The sequence below is a fragment of the Kogia breviceps genome, chromosome 3 (assembly GCF_026419965.1).
Source record: "Kogia breviceps isolate mKogBre1 chromosome 3, mKogBre1 haplotype 1, whole genome shotgun sequence".
Classification (NCBI taxonomy): Eukaryota; Metazoa; Chordata; class Mammalia; order Artiodactyla; family Physeteridae; genus Kogia; species Kogia breviceps.
Window position 1 is genome coordinate 118,704,866 of NC_081312.1, and position 26,851 is coordinate 118,731,716.

At 41.5% G+C, this 26,851-nt stretch overlaps 1 protein-coding gene across 2 annotated transcripts in view; it reads right to left on the bottom strand.

The window, feature by feature from the left end:
- Window positions 1-26,100, bottom strand: part of MCTP2 (multiple C2 and transmembrane domain containing 2) — a 251,723-nt gene extending 225,623 nt beyond the window's left edge. Inside the window, exon 1 of one of the 2 annotated variants that reach the window (XM_059056947.2) lies at window positions 25,951-26,100. The gene's annotated coding sequence lies outside the window, so the exon portion shown is untranslated. Of the gene's footprint in view, window positions 1-25,764 lie in introns of both variants that reach the window. The other variant, XM_067029545.1, reaches the window with a different exon arrangement.
- Window positions 26,101-26,851: the final 751 nt, after the last annotated feature.

Here is a 26,851-nt window from a genome sequence, read left to right on the forward strand (position 1 = left end):
TCCCCAGGAAAGGTCCAGCAAGGTTCTGCGGGTAGAGAAAACAGAGATAATGAAGGTAGAAGCAGGGCTGACATAAGCAGAACAGGCTTAGAGGCAGGGTTAGAGTCTTTTCATATATTTCTGAGATAAGGCAAATGATCCAGCTGGTAACTAGCAAAAGGGGGACGGGAGGTTGAGAAAGATAAAGAACAATGAGGTGAAAGGCTCCTCACTAAATGTATGGGATCTGGAAAGGGCAATTATCTGGCAGTGAGGAGGGTATTACAGGTTAGACTGGAGTCATCTACTGTTCCACCCTATCATCATAAGGCAGAAATGACCACACTGGCACAAGTGACCAAATCAGGGCAGGTACGCTCTTTTCCATGGCAGAGGTTTGAGAAAGCCTTTTCAAGTAATCAAGACCCCCAAAATGCAGGTATCCTTTAAAAGAATGGTCTTACAGCAAGAACCTGAACAACAGGGCGATTTAGGCTTCAAAGCAGCAAGGGCAGCATATTTCCACATTCCTTATATGAAAATCTTGGGCCAGGTTTGTCTCAGAATATAGAACTTAAAATTTTAGAAAGTGTTGTGTATTATGTAACAACCGAAATGGTATTTGAGTCAGCATCCCATAATCAAACATTAGATTCACACTAAATGACACAGAGACCAAATAGCTTCCTAAGAGTTCAGGTCAGAATTTGCTCCCAAATAAAATTTTTAAAAAACTTTCCATTTCCAAAAAAATCTTTCCGTTTTCAAGAGACATAAAGCAGCAGTAACAGCTGCAGGAATAGAACAAAAACAGAAACAGACGTGGAACATGAACTTCTGCATCCTGATCACCACCCCACACATGCATTCTAACACGTTATGAAGAATGAAGAATGCAGTGAGTTAAGCAGATTACTTTCAGGACCATTGGCAGATTACTCTCTCTCCAGCCTCCCTGTGCAGAGTTTGAGCACCTTTTCATGGTGCACTTTCACGGAGATCCTGCAAACCCATGAGGCTCAGGGGAGGCAGTCCCCAGGATGCACTGAGCCTGCCCCATGGAGGGACCAGAACAGCCATGGGATGTGCACAGAAAACACTGGGACTTCCATTCAGAATGACCTAATGTGTCCTTTTAATTTTTATTTTTGTGAATGTTTAATAATACATGTACTATCAATACCACAGCACATGTACATAATTTATAAGTAAATATTGGGTGTGCTTGCTCAGAAAGTATCTGCTAATAGGATGTCTGATCAAAAGAGCATGCAGAGAACATTTCTAGAGCACCTGGACAGTGAAATTCTTTAATCTGCTTAAAAAAAAAAAAAAAAAAAAAAGCCTGCAATACTAAGAAAAGAATTTGTTTTTCCCCTTTAGGCAATGACTATTTTCAGAACTGTGTCTCTTCTCTCAGAAAAAAGTATCAGGTAACAACGTAATACAAACCAGACAAGCTTAAATAGGCAACGTACTTGTTCTGAAAGAAAAATCCAAGTGTGATTTAAACAGGGTTTTCAACAAATACTGCTGCCACCTCTGCTAAAGGGTGTTTCTCTTGGGGAATTTTAATTTCAACAAATGATCTCATTTGTCTCAAGTTTACCCTAACATTTACAAACTACACTATACACTGCTTCCTGTTGCTTCCTCCAGCCCATTCATATAATTTGCATTTTCAAAAGTAGGCACAGATGCCTTTCTCTGGACCCAGGTGATGAGGCAGAGGTGGAGAGAAAAAAAAAAAAAAAAAAAAGATTTGCATCTCCTTTGAGAAAAGAGTCACTCATTATTAGAGCAGAAATTCAAGCTTACAACATTAAAATAAACCCATTTAACATAAAGTGGGGTTACAAAAATCTGGTTCACTGAAGCCTTGATTTAGCAGTAGCATCGTGAATAAGAGACAGGAGTTAGAAACCCTCATGAGATTGAAGCACAATGAAAGGTCAATGTGCCGAATGGACCATAAATATTCTTTAAATGGTGACATTTCCAAAACAAAACAAGTTTTCTCTGTTAATTCTTTCAGTTCATTGTAGTGAACATGCAGCACTGTTGCAGATGCAAAATGTATAGGAGATAAGGTTGAATTCGGTCTGATCTATCATAAACTCTGAAAGTTCTTTTAAATGGACTCCCAGGAACAGCTTCCCAAGCCTGAGTTGACCTCTTGTATATTCAACAATTCAGTGGCCAAATCAATCAAAGGGTTCTGCTTTCTTTTTTTTTTTTCCGGTATGCGGGCCTCACACTGTTGTGGCCTCTCCGGTTGCGGAGCGCAGGCTCCGGAAGCACAGGCTCAGTGGCCATGGCTCACAGGCCCAGCCGCTCCGCGGCATGTGGGATCTTCGCGGAACGGGGCACGAACCCGTGTCCCCTGTATTGGCAAGCGGATTCTCAACCACTGCGCCACCAGGGAAGCCCGGGATCTGCTTTCTTGAAGTGGGGATATATATGCACGCAGGGGGTGATGGAGCCATTTCACAGAGGAAGAAGGAACATAGGAGCAGAAATCTAAGTGACAAGGAGGAAGAGAAACACTGGCTCTTTGGGGAAGAGGATTCCAGACAGAGGGGAAAGTCGATGCAAAGCCCAAATCCAGAAGCATGCTCCCTGTATCCTAGGAAGAGCAAAGAAGTCAACACAGCCTGACCTGCAGGACCCAGCGGGCAGTAGGAAGAGATGACATCGGAGAAGAGGTTGGCCCGACAAAGACTTTAGATTTTATTTTAAGTAAGCTGCGAAGTCAATGCAGCGGGGAGGGGGAGGGGAGGGGGAGGGGAGGGGGAGGGGAGGGGAGGGGAGGGGGAGGGGAGGGGAGGGGGAGGGGAGGGGGAGGGGAGGGGGAGGGGAAGGGGAGGGGAGGGGGAGGGGAGGGGAGGGGAGGGGGAGGGGAGGGGGAGGGGAGGGGGGAGGTCGGTAAGAGGATGGATCTTATTCAGTGTATATTTTAAGGACCATACTGGGTGCTGTGGAGACTCTGTCTCACACAAGAGTCAGAGGAGCGAGACCAGCTTAAAGGACCAAAGGTGCTTTGGTTTACTATTCACTTTTTCATTTTGAGCTTTCTGATTATTCAGATTTCAATAAAGCGTATCCATAAATCCTACACCACATCTTACATTATCCACTGCCTATTCCATCCGCGCAGGAAATGAGAACATGAGAGATTACACTTCCTCTCAAAAAGGTCCATGCAGGAAACAAGAACCTGAGAAAATTACACTTCCTCTTAAAAAAGGTCCTTTACTTCACTGAGAATCACCCTCACAGAAAAGAAACCAATCCCTATGCCAGCTGCCTTCCTGATATTCACTAAGGACATTATAATAGCCTGTCAATCTAAACAATGCCATGCAAATTTTTGCAAGTATTTACTGGGACTTTCCTTTTTGTCTGAAAGGAGCCCCATATTTTGTAGGTGAACAGCTTAAGGACAAAGTAAAGTATATCATCAATAAATGTTGTTATTCCTTCAACAGACATGGGAGGAGGGGATGTGTGCTTGTATTTTATTCTTACCATATGTCAAGAATTGTTCTGGACACTAGAATGTGGCTGTGAAGAAAAGACAAAACTCTTCATGGGACACTTAAGAAAAATCATCCCTGCTAAAATTCACATTGTGACATACTTACAGAGAGAGAAGTCCAGCAGCAAAGTCCATAGAACACAGGTTCCCTAAGATCACACCACAGCTGCCAAACATTGTATTAACCCCCCTACTGTCATGAGTGATTATTTCTTTCATACCAGCTCCCCCAACTTTACTTTATTCTTCCCGTCTCCTGAGCAAAGATTACTGGAATAGCCAATTGTTAAACTGCCCTGGTTTCAGGACAGCACGCAGCATGGAGGTGGTCCCAGTCTCCCCTGGTACTTCCTTAAAACCATCCAGCATAAACCCAGAGAGACCTCCTCCAATCCCTTCTACTAAAACACCCCAGGATTCCTCACGGTGTACACTCTCGCTGCTTGGAGGTCTTTATCTAAATGGAATTTATCACTACTCAGGGATAACAGGTACTAATAAAATAAATATTAAAATATTATTATGTTAGATGGTGATAAGTGCTACGACAAAAACAAAACTGCTAAAAAAAAAAAATTAACAGTCAACTTTCTAGCCATTTACATCCAAATGATTGCTAATACCAAAGATCTCAGTCCCACAGAAGAAAATCTATCTACTTGAAACAGTAACAAATGTAAAAAGATCTTCTAATCCTGTTTCTCTCTTAGGTCTCCAAAGTGCCTGGCTGACCAAACTTGAAACTTAGCAGTCTTCTGTAAAGATATGTTAGAAATCATTTCAGTCAACAGTCCCGACTAGACTGATCATTTCACCAGGAAATTCAGTGTGTAGCTGTAAACTCAAAATGTTAGGGACTATTTTTAAACTATTAATCAATGTTATTTATTGAAAGTTGTCTTTAGAAAGGGGAGGAAGAACATGTCTGATCTCCCAATGGGCGATTCAGAAAAGATGTGCTTCCATCAACCCCAGCTTTGCCATCATATTACTGACCCTTCCCAAGCGTAATACATCTTTTACAAAAATGCTAGATTAAACCTATCTGAAAACTTCAAGCTTTAGAAAAATGATACACTGACACTGTTGAAATTATAAGCAATGCAACAGAGTTTGAAAATTCTCTCTGGTAAAGTCATTAGTTTCTAAATAAAGAGTTATCAGTTTCTAAATAGAGTCATCAATCATCTAAGGTTGTACTCAATGATAAAGTAATGTTTACTCTCATAAGGACAATAATGACAGTTTAAATTCATTCATTTATCCAACAAATATGTCTACAACTTAGTATTTATCAGAACATAAAATCTGTGTTTTCTTAACATTTGTATAGCTGAGTTTCATTGATCTCAACTTCATCCACTATGAAATAACTGCTTCAAGAAAACATATGTTGGACACATTTGTCAAATTTCCAAATCAAGTGGGTAATTAGTTCAAGAATGATAAATAGTGACCCTTTATTTTGTGGTAACTATAGGCAAGCCCTCTACTGAATACTTTTTCTCTAAGAGTTTGCTGAATCCTCACAACCATAATAGAGGTACACAAAATTACTCTGATTAAACATGAGACTAAATCAAGGATTAGAAATATTAAGCAAATCATCAGCTAGTAAGTGGCAGCACCAGGATTTAATCCAGCTTCTCTCTTACCATAAAATCTGTGCTTATACTTTAAGCTACACTGCCATCACTAACTAGGGATCACCAAATCTCTCTTCCGTGTAAATCAGTCAAAATTATAAAGTAAGAATTTTAAAAAACCAAAGAGACATGGTGGATGACATAATTATTGATGCATTAGAGTGAAAAAGAATACAGAAAATTACAAAGGCTAATTAAAAAGTGATGGCATTTAAATACCCTATGAAATAATCAGCAATAATAAACAGAAGTGGAAAGTAACTATAAAAATATCCAAATGCTATGAAGAAAGCATCTGCTGTCACCAATCCACCATCGAAGTATTTAAAGCTTTCTATCATGTCACCCACCATTGCCCCGTCATTTCAGTGCACGCATGTGCAACCCTGATTTATACAGTTTGAAATCTGAGTCATTGAAGGTGAAAGTAAACAGTGTGCTCTAGAGCATAAAAAGCCACGTTAAAAGCAGATGTTGGTTTCAACCCACCAATGAGCTAAAACAATACCAGATTTTTTTTTTTTTAACTAATGAGAAAACTTTCATTTTCCATCTTTGGATTTTAAGGGTTACAACTCCATGAATACTGAAACAATTAGATCTTTGACATGAAAAGGAACTATCATACTGTTCATATTTTTATGAGTTTTTTTTAAAAACTGGGGTACAATGGTAATGAGGGTATGATTTTTCTTCCCTAGGTATTAGCTCAAGGATAAAATATACACTTATCATTCTCCTGAGGCACTCAATTCAGTAGGAGAGAGAACAAAACAATTTCAATACAGTATGATCTATGAGGTATTAAGAATAAGATGCTAGGGCTTCCCTGGTGGCGCAGTGGTTGAGAATCCGCCTGCCGATGTAGGAGACACGGGTTCGTGCCCTGGTCCGGGAAGATCCCACATGCCGCGGAGCAACTAAGCCCGTGAGCCATGGCCGCTAGGCCTGCGCGTCCGGAGCCTGTGCTCTGCAACGGGAGAGGCCACAACAGTGAGAGGCCCGCATACCGCAAAAAAAAAAAAAAAAAAAAAATAATAAGATGCTAATAGAGCGCTTCAGATGGATCAAACCATCATGGTAAGGGCATAGACCAAGGAGATGGTAATTAGAATAGAGATGAGGGGACTAGTTGAGAAGCTGAATTATGTTATCTATTTGCTTATATGCGTTGGGCGGGTAGGAGTAAGGCAAAGGCAGATGTCAAAGGCTTCTAGACAGGCAGCAGGGAATCTATGGAAACTACCAATGAACACAGGAAAGTAAAAGCAAGAGCCATTTACAGAAAACAAGATGAATTCCACGTTGAATGTCTTCAGTCGAAAGAACTGATAAATTATCATATTGGAGACAGACTACATAGCCCAACTGGCTGTCCAAGTTTACAGTTTAAAAACAAGGTTTGGACAGAAATGAGGAGGATAGGAACCCTCTCCCTTTCCCAAGCCAGTGTGTAAATAAAAAGAAAACAAGATTAGGGACAGAACCATAGGGATCACATACTTTTAGTGGCAGCACGGAGAAAAAACAGCTTACAATAAAAACTGAGCACTCTCCAGAGAGGCACAGGAGAGCTAGGGAAGAAAAGGGAGCCATCAAGGAAGCTGAGACAGGAAAGAGTTTCAGAGAGGGAGAGACCAACCATTTCAAATATTTCAGAGAAGTCGGATGAAGAAAGCTAAAGTGCATCCATTGCTTTTGGCTATTGGGAGGGCAGTAGAGCCCTCGGGAACACAGAAGCCAGAATGCAGAGCACTGAGAAGGCAGGGAAGCAAGATATGACAAGAGACACCCTCTCAAGAAGCTTTGCTGTGAAGAGGAGAGAAATTCTCCGTAGTCTTATGCCAGTGACAATGTAATAAATAGTATTATCTGATTAAAATAGGTTAAATTTTCAAAATCAAACTCATAAATTAAGACTAAGTTGTAAATATATAAAATTCAGATTTTAATCGTAGACTCCTCAAAAATCTGACCATTTCCTTTTCCCCTCAACATTAAAGTTTTCATGTTGTATTTTGATGGTAGGCAATCCTACCTAGTCTGAAGAGACCCTGGATTACACTTACATCCTTAGGTCATAGGTTAAAAACTTCAGAATTAGAAAAGATTTCAGCTGTTTTACTTTCAGAGACAAGAAAACTATAAACCAGAGACATGAATGAAAAAAATCGTGATTTATTTTTCTCCTCCCTGTGGCACCCAGTGCAGCCATCAGCGCTTGGCAGAGGTCTAATTCACATCTCTTAAATGGAACTGAAGGTCAGATGGCTAATTAGGAAACAGAGCTTGGCTAAAATCCACATCTTTTGCCTCTCCAGGTAATTTTTTTTCAATGACAATTCAAAAGGTCGTGTTTTGCACCTATAGTAATCTTTTAAAACATCATTAATCATTAGGGAAATGCAAATCAAAATTATAATGAAATACCACCTCACACCCATTAGGATGGCCACTATTAAAAAAATAACAGAAAATAACCAGTGTTGGTGAGGATCTAGGGAAATCAGAATCCTTTGGGCACTGCTGGTAGGAATGTAAAATGGTGCAGCCACTATAGAAATCAGTATAATGGCTCCTCAAAAAAATTAAACACGGAATTACCATCTGTTCCAGAAATTCCACTTTTGAATATATATCCAAAAGAAGTGAAAGCAGGTACTTGAAGAAGTATATGTACAACCATGGGTCATAGCAGCATCATTCACAATAGCCAAAAGATGGAAGCAACCCAACTGTCCATCAACTGATGAATACAAAAGCAAATTGTGGAAAAGTATTCAGCCTTAAAAAGGAAGGAAATTTTGGTAGATGCTACAACATGGATGAACCTTGAGGACATTATGCTAAGTGAAATAAGCCAGTCACAAAGGAACATATACAAAATGATTCCACGTATATAAGGCACCTAGAGTAGTCACATTCATAGAGACAGAAAGTATAATAGAATGGTGGTGGCTTCCAGAGTCTGTGGAGAGGAAAAGATGGGAAATGGTTGTTGAATGGCTACGGAGTTTCCGTTTTGCAAGGTGAAAAGAGTTCTGGAGACAGATGGTGGTAATGGTTACATAACAATGTGAATGTACTTAATGCCACTGAACAAGTACACTTAGAAATGGGTAGGGTGGTAAATTTTATGTTATGTTTATTTTCTGACAATTCAAAAATTTTAAATAAGTTATAAAAATTGATTTTTAAGCCTAGGTGGAGTGAATATATGGATCTATGAAGTGGTACCATTTAAGAGGATGAATTCAGTAAAATAATAAGACAAGTGTGTCTGTAGCAGGGTCCAAATCTCAGGTGATCATGGGTGCCACAGAAGAAAAAGAGGAACACAGTCAGATGAGTTGTGGTGGAGGATGAGGCAAGCCAGAGAACACACAGGACGCCCTGGAGCAAGGCGTGGCCTTGGACAGCCACAGCCCTGTGGCCAAGGGCTGTCCCAACACTCTGATTCTTCAAGAGATGCTCCCAGCCCAAATATCTGTGTGAAATTTCCACATTTCCATACACTGTAAATCAAACAAAAGTCACCCAAGAGCTAAAATTTTCAAATCAATTTCTATAATCGTGTTTCTTATGTCAGTATATAAATATCCATGTATTGCTTCTAATTTGGATAGGATACTTGCTAAAACTTGACTAGACTAGGCGGACATTTTCTACGGCTTCTCACTCTATAAATACTCAGCACTGATTCACATTTAATAACACAATGAAGATAGCTTTTTTTCCCCAGAAAGGATCATTTTTGTACTAAAATTGTTGGGCTATGATGTTGATTTTGCTCTCTTAGTCCCTTCGTGCTGGATTCTATAAAAAAGCATAAAAATCTAATGTATAGTTTCAGGCCACATTTCTTCATTTTATGATTGCTCTCTGAGTGATCTCACCTTGCAGAGCTCATGGCATTTAATACAGTTGAGATACAAAGACCCTCCCTGAGCTAATAAAAGGAAAAATACACAACTCTCAATCCCCATCATGAGGTATAAATTCACTTAGATAAATTTGTTTTCAAGGTTATTCCACTGTGTTAGTTCTTTAGAGAGCCCAGTGATTTGCCCTAATGTGTTTTTATATTTAGAGTATATTAAAGAAAACACATACAAAAACACATAGTTCATAGCCTTCTCTACTAACTCCCTATACATGCTCACCACGTGAAATTTTAAATTACCCCTTGATCACAGGTGAAGAACAGAATGCTTCACACAGTTTGCACAAGGTGACAATCGGGTTAATATAAAATATAAATGTACTATAATCCTAGGAAACAGCACAGAATGCATATTATTTCAGTGACGTATTTGTAGAGATACACACACTCGTGAACAGAAATATGAACCACTAATCTTCATTAATGCCGCCATTAAAAATTAGTTCTCTGACGCTATGTAGCCACCTGGAAAATTATTTATGATACAATTTTAAATGGAAAACACACAAACTGAAATTGTACCTAATCTATGTTTGCAGCTCTAGAAAATGAGGGGTAAGTATGGACTAGGCTAGAAGGAAACACAGAAAAACTGTTAATGGCTAGTTTTTTCAACACAGAGAATACCTGCTTTCTTTTTGAATTTTTAGTTTGTACTCTCTTTAGTATTGACATCATGCTGTTTGCATAATAAATACACATAAAAATAAAAGCAATATGTACAATGGTATTTTGTGGATGTGTGTGTCTGTGTGTGCTTTCCCCCAACATAAAGGAAAAGTTCAATCCCAAATTATCTTGGATGACAACTAGGTTTCTGATGACCAGATCAGATCAACTGATGGCAGCTTCCTGAAGAGCTGTTATTGCAAAGGATTCTGAGGCTCAGTGGAAAACATGATGTCATCAACATGAATATCTGCCATGGGCTTCAGAAGGGGAACAAATGCTCTATGCCAGCTATTTGCCATCTCTGTCTTGGCACTAATATCAGAAACATGGATCCTGTGGAAGGACCAAGGGTATTCTACAGCTTTCCTTAGAACGATCAACTCAAGAGGCCTTAGCAACTCAAAACATGACATAGCTAATTAGTTCTTATCTAACAGCCAGTGTAGAAAAGTCCATGTATACAGTTTTAGAATTTAATATTCTAAAAATAAATTCTTAAAAATGAATGCAGTCCCTTCATTGACATGGTACAGACATGTGCTAGGGAATCAGGACAAACATCTACTTCATCTGTCTTATTATTAGGTTGCTGTAATTCCTACTTATTTGCAATAAAATGTTTTCTTGTTATTGCCTCTGTGCAGAAGTCTCCAAAGAGAGAAGAGCCTGAATAAGCATTTACCTACAAAACCCAGGGTGTGAATAGCATCTAAGTTTGGGGTTAATATTTTATTTAATAAATGTCTGCTTCCCTATAAGGTTGTAATTCTGATAACCATTCTCTTCTATGGTAGAGGAGAAAAACGGCATTGTTCTGTACTTAGAGTTAATCAACAAGAAATACAGAGTACCAGCTCAAGCCACTGTGGCAGCATTGACACCGCTGGGCGAGTTCCCTGACCATAAAGCGTTCTCGATTCAGACACTTGAACCTTTGCAAAGCCTCCTCGGCTGCTTTCATTCGTTTTCTATAAATACACAAAACAATTCAAACTTCAGAAAAGATAGAAAAAGCCTAAAAATAATCCGTAGTTGAAAAGAGTCACTGAAAAAAGAGGAAGCTCTAATTTCCAGCAGGTGTATTGACACCAGTGGGCAGAATCTTGACCATGTGAGAATACGGCAGGCTGGTGTGTCATTTACAGAAAGCTAAAGGCATCAAGTGAAATCACACGTGTATTAGGCATGACAGGAAAGTTAAAGTAAGCTCTGGCTGGGCTCACCTAACCAGCCAGGATAATTGGAAAGTAAACACAGAAGAGCTCTTGTTAGGGGCAAAGTTCAGTTGACATGGGTTGTATGCCAGGAGGAAGGCTCACCAACCCATAGTGAACACCTGGCCTGGGAGAAGCCATCATTTCCAGAATGTTCAGTTTTACCAGGTCTAATGTTCATGCACGAATGCAGGAGACTGCTGCAGCCCCAGAGCAAGGAGAAAAATGGGTGTAGCAAATATTGAGGAGGAAGGTCTAGGGAGTTTTGGTTCGAGGCTGTTATATAATCTGTTCTCCCCACAAACACTGGCTCTTTCAGATCTCAGATCAAGCATCGCTTCCCCTAACCCTAACCCAGACCCTGACCCTCTAGAATGAAGCTGCATTTCTGCACCATAATCTCTTGTCACACCTAACATTCAGCGTGGCCTCGATGATCAAAATTATCTCATCAGTTTGTTTACTTGGTCTCCCCAGCCCATCTCCCACCCCCCACAATAATTAAGTCCTCTGAGGAGACAGGGCTGTATCTGCCTAGTCCACATCTGCAACTTCAGCACAATACCTGGCCTTAGCAGCGGAAGGAAGGAAGGAAGAGAGGGAGGGAGGGAGGGAGGGAAGGAGGGAGGAACAAACAAACTCAGATGGCAATTCCTCTACTACTATCATGACTGAATATTTCCCAGAACTCCAAGCCTGCCTAGAGACCAGTATATATTCCATCAACCTGAAAAGTCTCAAAATGCGTAAGCTCTTCAATACATGTTTAATCATTAATTAAATAACACTGGGCAATGTATTTATTGCTCTGTGATAGGATGTGTGAGCAGTTTCATGTATCGTATACAGAGCATTAAATCAGTCCTGACACAGCCTCATTAGAGACCTGGGTGTCACCATGCTGAGGGTGGAGCATGTTTTACCTGCCTGCCCTTCCCCTCTGGTTTTCCCCATGCATTTCATAATGGAATGATCCACCCCTTTACAAAATCACAGTCTGCAGGCTGACGATGCAGCCCGTCTAATTCACCTCTGAAACCCTCAACCAAGAACTGAAAGATCCTAGAACTGGGCATGACTGCAAAAGCCTTCAAACCCAGGCCCTTTCCTCTCTTCCCATCAATGTTTGGATTTCAGTCATCTAAGATGCTCCTTAATCCTGAGGCTCCTGGAGACAGCCAGTGTCCCCTAGTAGGTCAGGACCAAGTAAAGACAACAGGTGAGGCTTCCAAGATGCATTCATGAGGAACTAATTTATGTGCACCTGATCACCTCTGAACTGATCCAAATGTCTGAATCAAATGAGGAAAACTGCTATAAATGAATTAAAATTCATCAGTCACATACACACACATACACATAACACACATGCATACACCAAGCACCAAGCCTTTCCTTGCCTGAGAAAGGTTTTTAAGGAGGTATAAATTAGGAGTTTGGGATTAACATTTACACACTACTATATATAAAACAAATAGCCAACAAGGACCTACTGTATAACAGAGAACTGTACTCAATATTCTGTAATAACCTATTAAGGAAAAGAATCCGGAAAAGAATTGATACATGTATATGTATAACTGAATCACTTTGCTGTACACCTGAAACTAACACAACATTGTAAATCAACTATATTTCAAATTATAAAATAAAATTTAGTTCAAAACAGAACTGTTAAAAAATTTTTTTAAGTTTAAAGCAAGGTTTTTAAAATATAGATTATTGGCTATTTCCTACACTCATGTGAAATATGCTTTATTTGAAGAATATATTTCTAAAACTCTCAGTGGTGCATTAAAGTGACATTTGCCCAGATTACATAACTTTCTGTCTCAAAATACCCAAAGGGATTACTCACTCTCAGAATATAGTCAGCACACATTAGTGTTTATAAAGCATTCCATTATAGCAGCATCTCTCAAATGAAAAGGTAGAGAACACTATTATCAATATTAAAACCATCTATCTCTTAAAAAGGTTACATCGATTTCTCCCCCACCACTCTGATGCCACCAATGCCAGTGTCAAGTCCATGAAGTGGCCGCTATCATGTAACAGCTTCAATTCATAATTCCCAAATGAACTTTCCTAATTCTCTATGCTCTCTCAACCCATGCACTTTGCAACTCATTTACTGGAACATCAGTCAGGAAAAGGCTTGGAGTGATCAGACGTATCCAAACAAATCTTCCCACTGAGCTAAAATACTGCAAATGAGTTTTTAAATGTGAAGCAATAGTGAGGTTCTATTAAGATGGGCAAACAGGACACCTTCTAGGTCACTTCAGCTAAATAAGCCTCCCCACCATCAATGTCATAAAAACAACAGCAACGGCAGCAGCTACTGTAACTACTCCATACATGCGGCATGAGGTGTAACAGACATCAAGCACCAACCACTTTAAGTGCACCTGTTGTCTAATCCTCATATAACCCTGTAAGGTAGGTACTATTAGAAGCCTCATTCACTAATGGGTAAACTAAGGCACAGAAAGTTTAATTAACTTGCCCAGCAGCACACAGTCAATATGTAGCAGAGCCAAGATTCAGGCCCAACAGCCCAATTCCACGTTCTTGATCTTTATGCAACCTCGTCCTCCAGTCTCTGTCACTTCATCTCCTGCTTCACGGTATCTAGTCCTAAAACACGCAGCATTGCAAAGGGACCTTCAGCAAAGTTCAGGAGGCCACACGCTATGAAAGGAACAGAGATAAACAGTGCAGATCTCTCCTGGCGACCTCCACAAGCCTTTGAGGGTCACTTCCTCTCCATCCTTCCAGACTTCAGATCACATTTTCCCTCGCATCAGCCTAAAACAGACCTCACCTGCCTTTAAAATCCTCTGTTCCCAAGAGGGTACCACTAATAATCTTTTCACAAAGATGGATCTTGACTCTCCAAGGGGATAAGCTTTTTGAAAGTAGGAACCACTTCTATTTTCTCTATTGCCCCGTATAAACAGGAAATCATAGCTAATCGTTCCTTTTTTCTTTCTTTCTTTCTCTTTTTTTGCAATCAGAAATGTAGGCATGTGAACCCAATAAAGACACTGATTAGTTGTCACCTTCCAAAGACAGCCTTCCAAGGTATTCTTTCATCCATATATATTTAGGCAACATTGTCAGGTTTCCCCCAGGAGAGGCTGGGCTTTCATCAAATCATACTGTAATCACCAAGAAAGTGCTAAATCCAGCACAATCAATAGAATGTGTACATGACCAATATCCACTTTCTGCTCTCAAGACTTACTTAAAAATGCAAAGGGAAAAACACCTTAAAAGTGAAAGTAAAAATCTAAAATTTAAAAAAAAAAGGAAGGATGATATCTCATCTCTAAAAAGAACGGCCTCTAAGTGGGTAAAAAGGACTGAATTTGATAAATTTTATTGCTCCCTAATATGTGTCTCCAGTTAGTTTTTGAAATACTGTCATTTAGTACCAGCTCCTACTCATGCTTCCTGCCCTACCCCTTCTTACTCTTATTCTGGTTGGAAGAAAATATAGAACAAAACATCAGCAGTGCAGAGGGGCCTGATCTCTGGGGAAAAACTCCCATAACACTGTGGGTACTCACTTCCCCAAACCTCTGCAGGCTTACTCATTTCCAAGTAGCCAGACTCCCTCTTTTCCTTGAATAACAGGAATGTATAAAGTACTTATTACATACAAGGCACTCCACAGGGATTATTATTAATAGTCACAGCACCCCAAGGTAAGGATTTTCATCTCCATTTTACAAATAATGAACCCAAGCTTTGGAGATGATGAAGTCCTACAAATGGCAGAGCTGATATTTGAGCCCAGGTTTGTCTGAATTCCAAACCCTGGCTCTTCCCAGTAACTGGGTCATGGTGCATTAAGGGAGGCACAGAGTGGGGTTCCATAGCCAGCCTACTGCAGTGGAGGTTTCTGAAGTGGTCCCACCCCACACCTACCTCAACGAGGTGGCCTCCAGAAAGGCTCACTGAGTAGACAGAATCTTGGAAACTTTTCTCTCCTTAATCATATCAACTACCAGGCACTGTAGTGTTTCCAGATCTCTAACACAGAAGATGTTTGGCTGGTAAAATCTGATAACAAATACCAGAGACTTTTTAAAAGCTTTAAAATGTTAAAGAAATTCAAAGTATTTTTAATATTCTCATGTCCAAGGATGACTTTTTTTTTTTTTTTTTTTAGGATGACTTTTTTTTAAATGCCATCTTAAATACAACAAAAAAAGGCCTGTTATCTCACCATCCATTTAACCCTGGCAATATTTTTTCAAGGTATGCCTTTAGGAAATTGTAATTGTGCAGAGAAGCTCACCATGAAAAGTGACTCAGCCTAGACTAGACCATTTCCAAAAAGTAACCACTGGTAAGTTTCTAATGCTCATTTCCAGAACAACAACAACAACAAAATATATATATACATACACACACATTCATATACTAACACATAGTAACAGTATAAATACGTTTGTATGTAAAAGGGGTTTTGCTCTTTACTATTTCATACCATGCTTTATCACATAATGTTAAAAGCAACAATAAAACCAATGTTTTATAAATTCTAAGTCAGTTACCTCTGACTCATAGCCACTACCAAAAAACAACATTTCAAGGCAGGGGCTGGTTTTCCAACTGGCTAGATTCGGGATGTTATTACAAACCAAAAAAACTACCAAAATCACACTGACAAGACATCCAGAACTGGTCAGCAAAATTTGCATTAAAAAAATAGTTTAACCAAAGCACCAACTTATCTTTCATTACATATAAATGTCTGTAATGTTTCTTATTGGAATGAATGCAGATGACACACTAATAAGCATTCTGCTCAAATGCACAGGACATCAATTCGCAGGGTGCTAGGGAGCTTACCTTACACCCTCTCCATTCCCACTTCCACCACATCAGCTTCAGCATCTGCTGTCACCTCCTACGAGGCCACAGGCTCTACACGTCCACTAAAGGAGGGTTCCTAGGAGGTATGGCATAAGCAGAATGTCCAGCACAAGTAACTCCAGTTTCTCCAAGACCACATCAAACAGAACATCAACCTCATCTGTATACTGTGGACCCTTAAAAGATCTCATTTGATAAATGGGCCTAATGCTTAGAAATAAATGAGTAACAAAAAAGCACCTACATTTGATCAATTCCACCACAGGAATTTTACTTGGATTTTGAAATGTCAACATCTGCATGTACTTAAAAGCTTATATCAATTTAAAAGCACAAAAACACTGTGAGGTAGCTCTCCTGTGAACACTCGGGAATTACACATGGTGTTTAGATGGAAGGGACCACCTGCTTTGCTCCGCAAATCTATTACAACAATTACGTGTTTTATGCATCACTTGGGTCAGATAAAGGAGACCTTTTCAGAATATCCAGCTTCATGTATTCACAATCTTTGGGCATGAAACTGCTCTAAAGCAGTATATTTATCAAGACCATGCCAAATCCATGTCCAGAAGAGGGTCTAGCAGGATTCCAGGGCTTCGCGGATGTGAAAGGTGAAAAAGGTTTCAACTATGCCATCCCCCTGGGAAGATGCAGAGCAGCTGCTTCCAACCCCAGGCTGCAGGGAAATTCCTGGAATCTTATTTGGAACAGCTCTTGTAGATTCTCTGGTCTTGTGGTTAAACAACTTCACTGGGAAGCAAGGCAGAGTGGAATGGTTGAAATAGCACTGGCTGGAATGGAATAGGAGGAGAAAAACTAAAATTCCATCCAATTGGGTAACCCTGAACAAGTTATCGGGCTTCTCTGAGTCTCACTGTTTTCTTGTATTAAAAGGGGATGACTTCTACCTAGGAGGGTCCCGGACAGGATTAGAGTAAATAAGATAATGCTCCCACCGAACAGAAGCTCAGCAATGGCAGGCAGCTGGCACACTAAATGAAATAAATCACATCTGAGCCTGTATGTCCTGTAAACTAGGAAAAGCCAAAAACTCCTTCCATTAAAGGAAAGAAACACTATCAATGAAAAGGCACATATTGGCAACTGAACCCCAAAACTAAGCAATAAATGAGTGATTTAGGATCTTGAGCTCATGGTGACAAAGCTACAAATGACACAAGACTGGAAGTTGGAAAGAAAGTAGTTAATAAAGCAACTGAATATTAATCTGTTATTATGACCAGGGCCACGCCTCTGTGTTTAAACTTGTGTGTGTGTGTGTGTGTGTGTCACACAAAGAGTTCATGACATTTAAAAACAATTCCTCATGTACCTCTTCAGCTCTGCTATGTCTTCTTGTTCAAATATTAACACAGGAAACTTCCTGAGAGCCTTCTTTCTCACTCTTGGCTAAAGCTAAGTATCTCTGTGCCAGCTCACCTGAGATTAAAGAGAGTGAAAGAAATGTCAGAGAAATTCTACCTGTTTCGACAGGCCTATTGCTGAAGCCAACTTTTGCCAAGGATTCCTAACAAGATCCAAAACACTAAACTATGTAGAAAGAAAAGTGCATGACAAATAGGAGATAAAGAAAATGGCGGTAAAGAGTCTGAGAAGAAGGAGATAGTGAATTATGGGGCCTGGTCCAGCAACAGACAAGAAACTATAGGACAAAGAGTAACAGATACATTTTACCTGACAGATTGGACAGATTTTGTTACCAACATGTGAGGGTAAAGAAGCCTCCAGCACCTCTGGGCCCCAGGTGGTTCGTGAAGGGCCATCAGGAGATGAAAGGGCTGATCCTAAAGGCATTTCCAAACTACAAACCTAGAAAGCTATGCTAATTTTATATATTTATATATAATCTTTTACATTAGGCAAGACTATCATAGCAATAATGTTAGCTATTGTTCAGGTAATACAATGCTCTTTTCCGACATACTACCTAAGTTCTCAGGCTAACCCTCAACATCTTTCATAATGCTAAAAATAGTCCTCCCCACAACCAAAAAGTATTACAAAATCATTATTTTTGTTTATTTCTAGTTTGGTTTGGTTTTTGCGGGGGAGGAGTGGTTGTTTTGTTTGTTTGTTGTGGGTTTTGGGGGGTTTGCTTCTTGGATCTGAACACGGTCACAGTCACACAGATAAAAGTTGAATACTTTCTTTTGGGTTTTCCTGATCAGTTTACAGCTCTCATGACCATTCTCTTTTATTAGCTGACTTTTAATGGACAAAACAGGCTATTCTAAACTTTCAGTTCCTCAAAAGCATCCATCCATCAGTTTCTCAAAGCAACCTCTCTGAACCTTCCAAATCTTCCTCCTGGCTGACATGCCCGCCCATCCTTCCCGCTAAGCACTGGCAGCTCTGCCCTGGGAGGCACCCTTCACTACTTAACTCCTACCACCCACTGTGCCTTATCCTTAACTAACAGCACTCTCTATTGTACTAACCTGTCAAGCTGTCTGACTTCCCCTCTAGGCTCTAAGGAGACAGAGCTCTCTGCTTTATTCACAAGGAAAACTCTAGCACACAGCATGCATAATACACAATTAATAGCTTTTGGATAAAAGAACAAATATTTATGTGTTTCAGGTACTTTCTAACACATGTTTTAAACAAGCCATCAGCTTAACTCTGAGCACCTAAGAAAACCTGTATCTTCTATACAAATGAATCTTGTAATATCTGTATCAGTAGCAGCTACAAAACAGCCCTGACCAATCTACATGGTATGTACTATCTACCTATATGTATGTATATGTGTATGCATGCATGTATGTATGTGTATATGTGTGTATATGTGTGTATGTATGTATATGTACACATAGGGCCAATCTACATGATATGATTCATTTACCATAAACATGATACACATAAATGATAAATGAGTGTTTTTAATAATACAACATAACAAATTAAGAGGAAAGATGGTAAGGCATTTTAACTTGTGACAATAAGATGGGCTCAAAATCTGAAGACCAGCTTTCAGTAAGCCCCTTGTCACTCTCCTGCCTGGCCTCCTTTCCACACTGAGGGCCTCCTCCCACAGGCCAGAGCTCAGGCTGTCAAACACGCAAAGGCCAGAGTGGAGGATTCATCTCCACCCTCTGAAGAAAGTGTAGAAGTAAACCTTTTTCATCTTTCACGTCAAAGGAACTGGAGTGTGTTGCTATCCTGCCTACTCAGGAGAAATGCCCACATTTCCTCCATGACCTGCTTCTCATTTACCACACTGCTTGGGAGACAGCATTATTCAACTGCTGATAGTATTCACCCACTGAATTATTCAGTTCTCCAATCAGCTGCATTATTCTATCAGTCTACCCAAATCTCTACCTTGGAGTCATCCACACATTTCAAACTCACAACATCCACGAAACTCACGATTATTCCCCAGGAAACCGTCTTCTCTAGTCCTGACTTGTGTTACTGGCACCAACCTGGGTGCCCAAGACACAAACCTCAGCCCCAGCAATCTCTCCCTTGCCACCCACATCCACCTGGTCACCTCTGTAGCCTCTCAGATTGCTCTCAGATCCTTCCACACCTCTGCTTCCCTACTGCCTTACACTAAGCCCTATAACCTCACTCCTGAACTATGGTAACATCTTAACTCCTCTCTTGCCAACTCACTGCCAGAATTAGGGCATCTAACTCTGTTCACCTGTAACATCGCAGAGCAAGTTTTCCCTTCCTAGTCTGTAGGGATCACATCTGGCTGGGCACCACTGCATTTCCTTCCAGTGCCTACCTAACATGAATGCTTAGCACAACCAAGCAGGCAAAATTGACCATATGAATGAATGAACGCATGAGTGAGACAGCCAGTACTCTCAGAATTACATTCTACTGCTTGCCATAATTCAAATTAATGTTTGTCTAAATATTTGTCTCTGGAGAAGAAGTAAATGAGGTAGGAGATAGATGGGCCTCTGGGCCGGACAGCTGATGTTTGTTAAGTGGAGTAAAACTGAAGCTTTGTTCTCACCCAGAAACTCCAAGGACAAAGCTAGTGGCAGAAGCTGAGCTCTGCTGAAGTAAAGAGATGAGATGACCACTCCTGAGGTCAAGGGAAACTTCCCTGTCTACACATGTGCAGGAAGCCTCCTTGGGGTTCAAAAACGGAGGAGCACCACCCCATAGTGAGTGTGGACATACACCCACAGGCCTCTGAAGTGAAATCCATCTTAGCAAAAAAGATGTGCACCTTTGGGCTTCCCTGGTGGCACAGTGGTTAAGAATCCGCCTGCCAATGCAGGGGACATGGGTTCGAGCCCTGGTCCAGGAAGATCCCACATGCCGTGGAGTAACTAAGCCTGTGGGCCACAACTACTGAGCCTGCACTCTAGAGCCCACGAGTCACAACTACTGAGCCTGAGTGCCACAACTACTGAAGTCCGCACGCCTAGAGCCGGAGCTCCACAACAAGAGAAGCCACCGCAATGAGAAGCCCACGCACCACAACGAGGAGTAGCCCCCAGTCGCCACAACTAGAGAAAAGCCCTGCGCAGCAACGAAGACCCAACGCAGCCAAAATTAAAATAAATTTATATATTACAAAGTAAAAAAAAAAAGATGTGCACACATGTTGGGGAGGGTCCTAGAACAAGTTAGATGTGGGAAAGGAAACAAAATAATTGGCCAAAGGTAAACAAAGACCTGAAAGAACTGTCCTATATAAGGGATTTAAATCATCTCTTTACTGCTCTCCTCCCCATTAGAGAGGACACCCATACCCTTTCTCTCTGGGTGTATATTTCTACCTTGCTTCTAACTTAAATAAATAAACTGTTTCTCTGTGTGCTCTCCCATACATTATGCTGTGTCTCTAATAATAAACTTTGCACCTGTTTTTACAGTTTTTGCCTCCTTGAAACATTCTTGCTTTCAATGGGGGTAAGAGCCAGGGCCACTTTGCTTCTAGGTGGTCTGGTGGCTAGGATTCCTGGTTTTCATCCAGGCTACCCAGGTCCAGGTCCTGGGCAGGAAACTAAGATCTCTCTTCAAGACAGCTCACTGCAGCCTCTCCAAGACCATAAAGAATTAGTAATCTGAGGCTCACACCCAAAGGCAAACCATCATTCTACACACTGAAACATGTACTCATATCTACAGCTATATATCTTTTCATGCTGCCTCACAAGATGGAGCTATTCCATGATAAAATGTACAGAATTGTGGAGAATGATTTTTTTCAGAATGAAAAAAATACTGAAAATGCAAAGTACAGTTCTTCTAGATACCTTCCAGGACATGATGAACAAACACATCATCATCTTCAAGTCCTCTGTGGCCTGGGGAGGGGTTTGGCCTTTAGAAGAGAAGTCCCTGTGCTAATATCCTGATCAAATCCCAGTATCCCGAAACAAGGCCATCTTCCACAATCATCCCCTGGGGAAATCCATGTAAGCCCATCATCATGCTGGCGAAAGAGGTGCTCTATGTTATGTAATCATATATACACAATCATATCCATTTGCTTATGAAATTCTCAAAATTTGCACTTGGAGTGAATGACAGTAACATTCTTCCTCTCTCATCTGGCAAGTTGTCCCTAAAGAAAAACTTGCTAACCCCAAGTGGTCAGCAAACAGGGCCATTCCAAGCAGTTCCAGGCCTGCCTCCCAGACCTCTCCCACAAGGCCAACACAAAACAACAACAGTGATGGAAACTCTCCCAGACCTTCCCAGAGAGGGAAAATGGGTGCTGGAACCACACTGCCGGCGCCTGAATCCTGGCTGAACTGCTTTCCAATCATGTGACCTGGGACAACACCTTTGTCTCTCTGTGCCTTAGTTTTCTCAGATTTAAATGGAGTGATCTTCATGTCCATCTCAAAAGCGGACAGGACCTCAGGAAATAGCAACAATTAACAGAAAGGCAGATTAGAAATAGCCCAAGGGGAAAAAAAACAGATAACAACAAGGTCCTCCTGTATAGCACAGGGAACTATACTCAATATCCTGTAATAAACCATAATGAAAAAGAATATGAAAAAGAATATGTATATATATGTACAAGTGAATCACTCTGCTATACATCAGAAACTAACACAGCATTGTAAATCAATTAAAAAAAGGAAGAGCCTAAATAAATAAATAAATAAATTATGGGAGTGACAACAGCTCTCTCTCTGGGGTTGTACTGATGATTAAAAGAGTTAATATTTCTTAATCACAATGCCTGGCACCATCTAAGTGCTCCATAAATGTCAGTGATAGTAAGGTAAGTTATATTACAGTAATAATATATTAGCCTTAGTACTAGTCTTACTCCTCTCCTTTCATCTTCCCAAGGGATTCTATGCCCTACCAGTTCTCTTAAACACTACAAGCAATGGTTCTCAAACTTTGTAGCATACAACGGAATCATCTGGAAGGATTCTTAAAACACAGATTGCTGTGCCAGAGACACAGAGCTTCTGATTCAGGGGGCCTGGGATGGGGCCTGAGAACACATATTTTTAACAAGTTAATCTCAGGTGCATGGGTACTGCTCGGTTTGGAAAGACATGTGGAAAAATACTAAGGGGCCTCCCTGCCTCAGCGGAGGACAGTGTGTGGGTCCAAACCTCTAAGGCTTTCTATGGCCTTCCACATCCCTAGACTGCCCTTCCCAGACTCTTCCATCTCAGTATCTCCATCCACAATTCCAAACTCAGTTCAAGCATCAAGACCTCTGTGCTGGCACCAACACTGTACTATCAGCAATGAAATAAGCTCCAAGAGACCAGGAGCTCCCTGGCAATCAGAACCTGGCCTTACTCAGTGCATGGGACATAGAAAACCCTCAATAAATGGTGACATAGAATGAAAGCTGGGACAGCCAACAGTCGAAGGCATCCCTGGAGAACCAACCAAACTGGAAGGTCTTAGACACCATCAGGGGCCTTCCTCTCAGAACTGTTCACTGGACATGAAGTGCCCTGAGACCCCAATGAGCCCAGGATCCCCTCCATCCCAGTCAGCAGCTTTTCTGCTCAGTGGGCCATTGGTCCTTTGCCTCCAACCACAACTGTCGCTCCCACTCTTTGAAGGTAACGGAGCTTCATTTTCCAGACTCTCACTGGCACAGGCCCCCATGAGTGCTACAAGCTGCTGGGAAATGCTGAGTGTTCTCAGAGAGAAGGTTGCAATCAGGAAGTGTTTTGTTTTGTTTTGTCTTGTTTTTTAGGAAGCATTTTTATGTAAGCATTTCTGGTAAATGGCCCAAAAAGATCTCTGCAGAAAGAGATAGCAATCTCCAGCAAATGACTACAATTTCTTTTTCCATTCTAAATAGGTATTCACTTTCATAGCTAATTTTGTATTATTATTTTTTTTAACAAGGATCCCCATATTGTTCACCTTTCAGGTCTCACAAAATCTGGATCTGCCGGTTTCACACCTCATGCATAAGCTGCTCTGGCTCTTCTGTGAATTTCTCTAAATCATCACACACCCTGCCCCTTCATTAAAGCATCTTAACCAAGCCAAGCACACTTTTATAAACATCTGCTAGGCAGGATTTCAAATGCTTTTAGAAGGAAGTTCAAGGTGTCTTGTCGATTTCTCTGTCAAATGAAGATAGAGGGAAAAACAAATGTGCCAAGCACGATCCAGGCAGAATATCTACCTGATCCTCCCAACAGAGGCAAAAAGCCTTTCTTCAACAAAACACACTTTCTTCAAACACCTGAAGATAATTTCAATATGAAACCCCTCAATTTTTGTGTGTAATTACCAACAGTTACAAGGAAGCTTTTAAGAAAGCAAGTATTCTCCATGTCAGGCAATATTATTTAAAATTCTAAGTACTATTTTCATTCTTATCCTACACAGTATAATAATTTTAATTTGAAAATCACTTGTGTGGTTTACATGCACTTAAGGAAACCATCAGTTGAGCTGTTATGGATCATTTACTCCAAAGACTAAATTGGAATTTTAGGATTCCTTCCTAAATAAGCATGTTGACACACTTACACTTCTAGAGATAGATTTAAGGAAAACTATATATATCTTTTAAAATATTCATGCTTATAGATTTACACACACACACAAAGTCTTTTCTAGGTGACAAAGGTGGCCTCTATTCACCTGTAAGCTATAAAAGGAAATTAAGATGAAATATGTTAAAGTATATGAATAAGAAAATTAGCTGATACTTCAGCATATGAATAATATGAATATTAGTTGATACTTCAATGTGTAATACACGAGGAATACATATAAAAGTTTTACTAATTTGCTCAACTTGGCTATATTAGGTCCTTAAAAATATGTTAAGGAAGATACATAATAAATTTTATGTTTTTTAAAATAGCTGTACATCTTCTTGTCCCAGATTGGTTTCAGTTTAACAAGGAGAATGAAAACAAACAATGGCTCGTTTTACTCATGATGGTTACTTTTAACTCTCAGGACGTGGACTGTTTTGTGAACATAAATTTGAATTATTATTTCCATTAAAGCTGCAGATTTACACTGTCTCATAGTAACTTGGAATAGTGAAAAAGCATGGGTTCTGAACTCAGAAATATCCACACTCAACTCCGGGTCCATCAGTTACTGTGAACAAATTCCTGGATTCTTCCCTGCCTCAGTTTCTCATCTGTACAGAGGAAGTAACACCTACTTTGTATATTTTTTGCTTTGTTTTGTTTTTTGCAGTACACGGGCCTCTCACTGTTGCGGCCTCTCCCGTTGCGGAGCGCAGGCTCAGCGGCCATGGCTCAAGGGCCCACCTGCTCCGCGGCAAGTGGGATCTTCCCGGACCGGAGCACGAACCCGTGTCCCCTGCATCGGCAGGCTGACTCTCAACCACTGCGCCACCAGGGAAGCCCCTACTTTGTATATTTTATGCAAATATTTAAGTAAAGTGACCAGCATGGTGCTTGGAACAGAGTTGATTCTTACTAACCTTAGTTTAAGGATGGTTTTTGGATAATCCTTGTCACTCTGTATGAGAAACCAGGCTAATGATCAATATTCTCCAAAGATTTTCATTTTCCCTGCATTTAAAATGTTTATTACCAGAGATCAAAGAGATACCGTAAAGACAAAAGCACAATGTGCCACTTCTCTCTTTCTAAACAGCCCCCTGTGAGAAACGACTGCCCTAAAATTCCCTTTTGTATCCACACCTGTGCTACCATACAGCACACCAGCCTGGCCCTCGTAGAGGTCCACCCCTTAACAGGCGTGCAACAGATATCAGTTAAATTGAAATGCTGCTGACCCAAACAAAAACTAAATGCTAATGGAAATCGCAATCCATAGACCTGTTTGTGATTCGGTGTGTCGATGAAACAGGTTTTTTAGAGTCCCCAGGTTCACCGGGAGGCTCTTTGGTAACTTTAAGTTCCCGATGCCGATGGAACTTCTAGAACGGACTCAGGTAAGCACCCAGACACGGGTGAAACCTTCACACAGCGCGCATAAGTTCATTCAGACGTTCTAATCCACTTCATGGAAACCCAACCATATTTAAAAGCCATCAACGCACCATTTGCTTAACAAATGGACAGTGCACTGGGGAACTAATTGCGGAAGCAATTGCCTCTCAAGGTCGCCACCACCATCACGGCATTTTTTTTTTAATGTGATAAGACACTCTGGAACCTACACAATTATCAGAAGGCTTTCAACTCTCGTGGGGGGTGAGCAAATGTCCGCGCACCGAAGCGGACTCTCCGGGTCTCCACGAAGGGAGCGCATCCAATCCCACCCAAGTGAGGGACTGACCTCTGCACAGAGTCCCGGAGGTGGCGGTGACAAACTCCACTGCGACCCAAGGAGACCTAATGTAGGTCCTTTAAAATGCAAAGAAATCCTAGGGCTGGCTGCCCTCCCCCGGTGCACCCTCCAGCACTCCGGTCCTCGACATACCTTCTGTCTCTGAGCCGGCAGCTCCGGAGTTAGCAGCTCCACTGAATTCCCTTCCCGGTCGCTCAGGTTCCCCAACTCCCCGGTTCTGTTGGCAACGGACACCCCTCCACCCCCAAAGGAGACAGTCACCGGCGACTCGGTGCTCCGCCCGCGCTCGCGGCTAGGTGAGCCCCGCACCGACCTCACCTGTCCGAGGCCGCGTCCCAGGGGATGCCGAGAGGCCGGCGCACGCCTCTCAGCTGCGCGGGCCCCGCCGCCGCCGCTACCGTAGCGGCTTGCACGAGCCGCCGAGACGCGGCAAGAGCTGGCGCATCTCCGGAGGCAGCCAGACTTCCTCGGCCCCGCCTCTTACCGGCCACGCCTCCAGCTACCCCGAGAGCCTGCCCAGCCTCCAGGCGGAGGTGGCGGCCGCGCGTCACCTTGGGGCCTCCTCCCACCCCGACCCGGCGCTGAGGCCGCGGCGGGAACCTCCGGCGGCTGCTGAGAGAAGGGGCCGCCGCTGGATTCCGGGTAACGGCTGGGTGAAGAGAAAGAGGTTACCCGTAACTCCTTCGTCTGGGTTGAGTCACAGGAAAAGGAAGATGTGTCCAAAAAGTCTGGTAGTGACTAAAGGAATTGAGTTTCTTCACGATTGAGTTCAGAGTAAGAACAAAGCGTGGACAACTGCGGCTGGCAAAGTTGTAATTGCTTAATCACTTGTGTTCGCTATTGCGCAGAGGCGCGCACCTTGTTTTCTTCGCTCCTAAAGGATCAGTGGGAAGGGAACAGCCTCCGTTTTTACCACCCTGACCCTGGCAAGAGGTACCAGAGGCAGGCAACCCATGAAACCTGTGCCACGTGCGCGCGATTGTGGGTGAAACTCCATTTCTGAGCCTAAGTTCCTCATTTCTAAAGATTAGGTGACAGTCGTGCCCAGCGAGCTGCTGGAACACTCAGAGTCTCTTAAAGAGAGACTGAGTGCGATGACTGGCACGAAGGCATTCAGTAAACATTTGCTTTTGTTCCTTTCCCTTTAATTTTTTTTTCTTCCTCCTTTTTCTTCTCTTCCCGCTATAATCTTGCACTTTATTTACTGCTTATCTCTGCC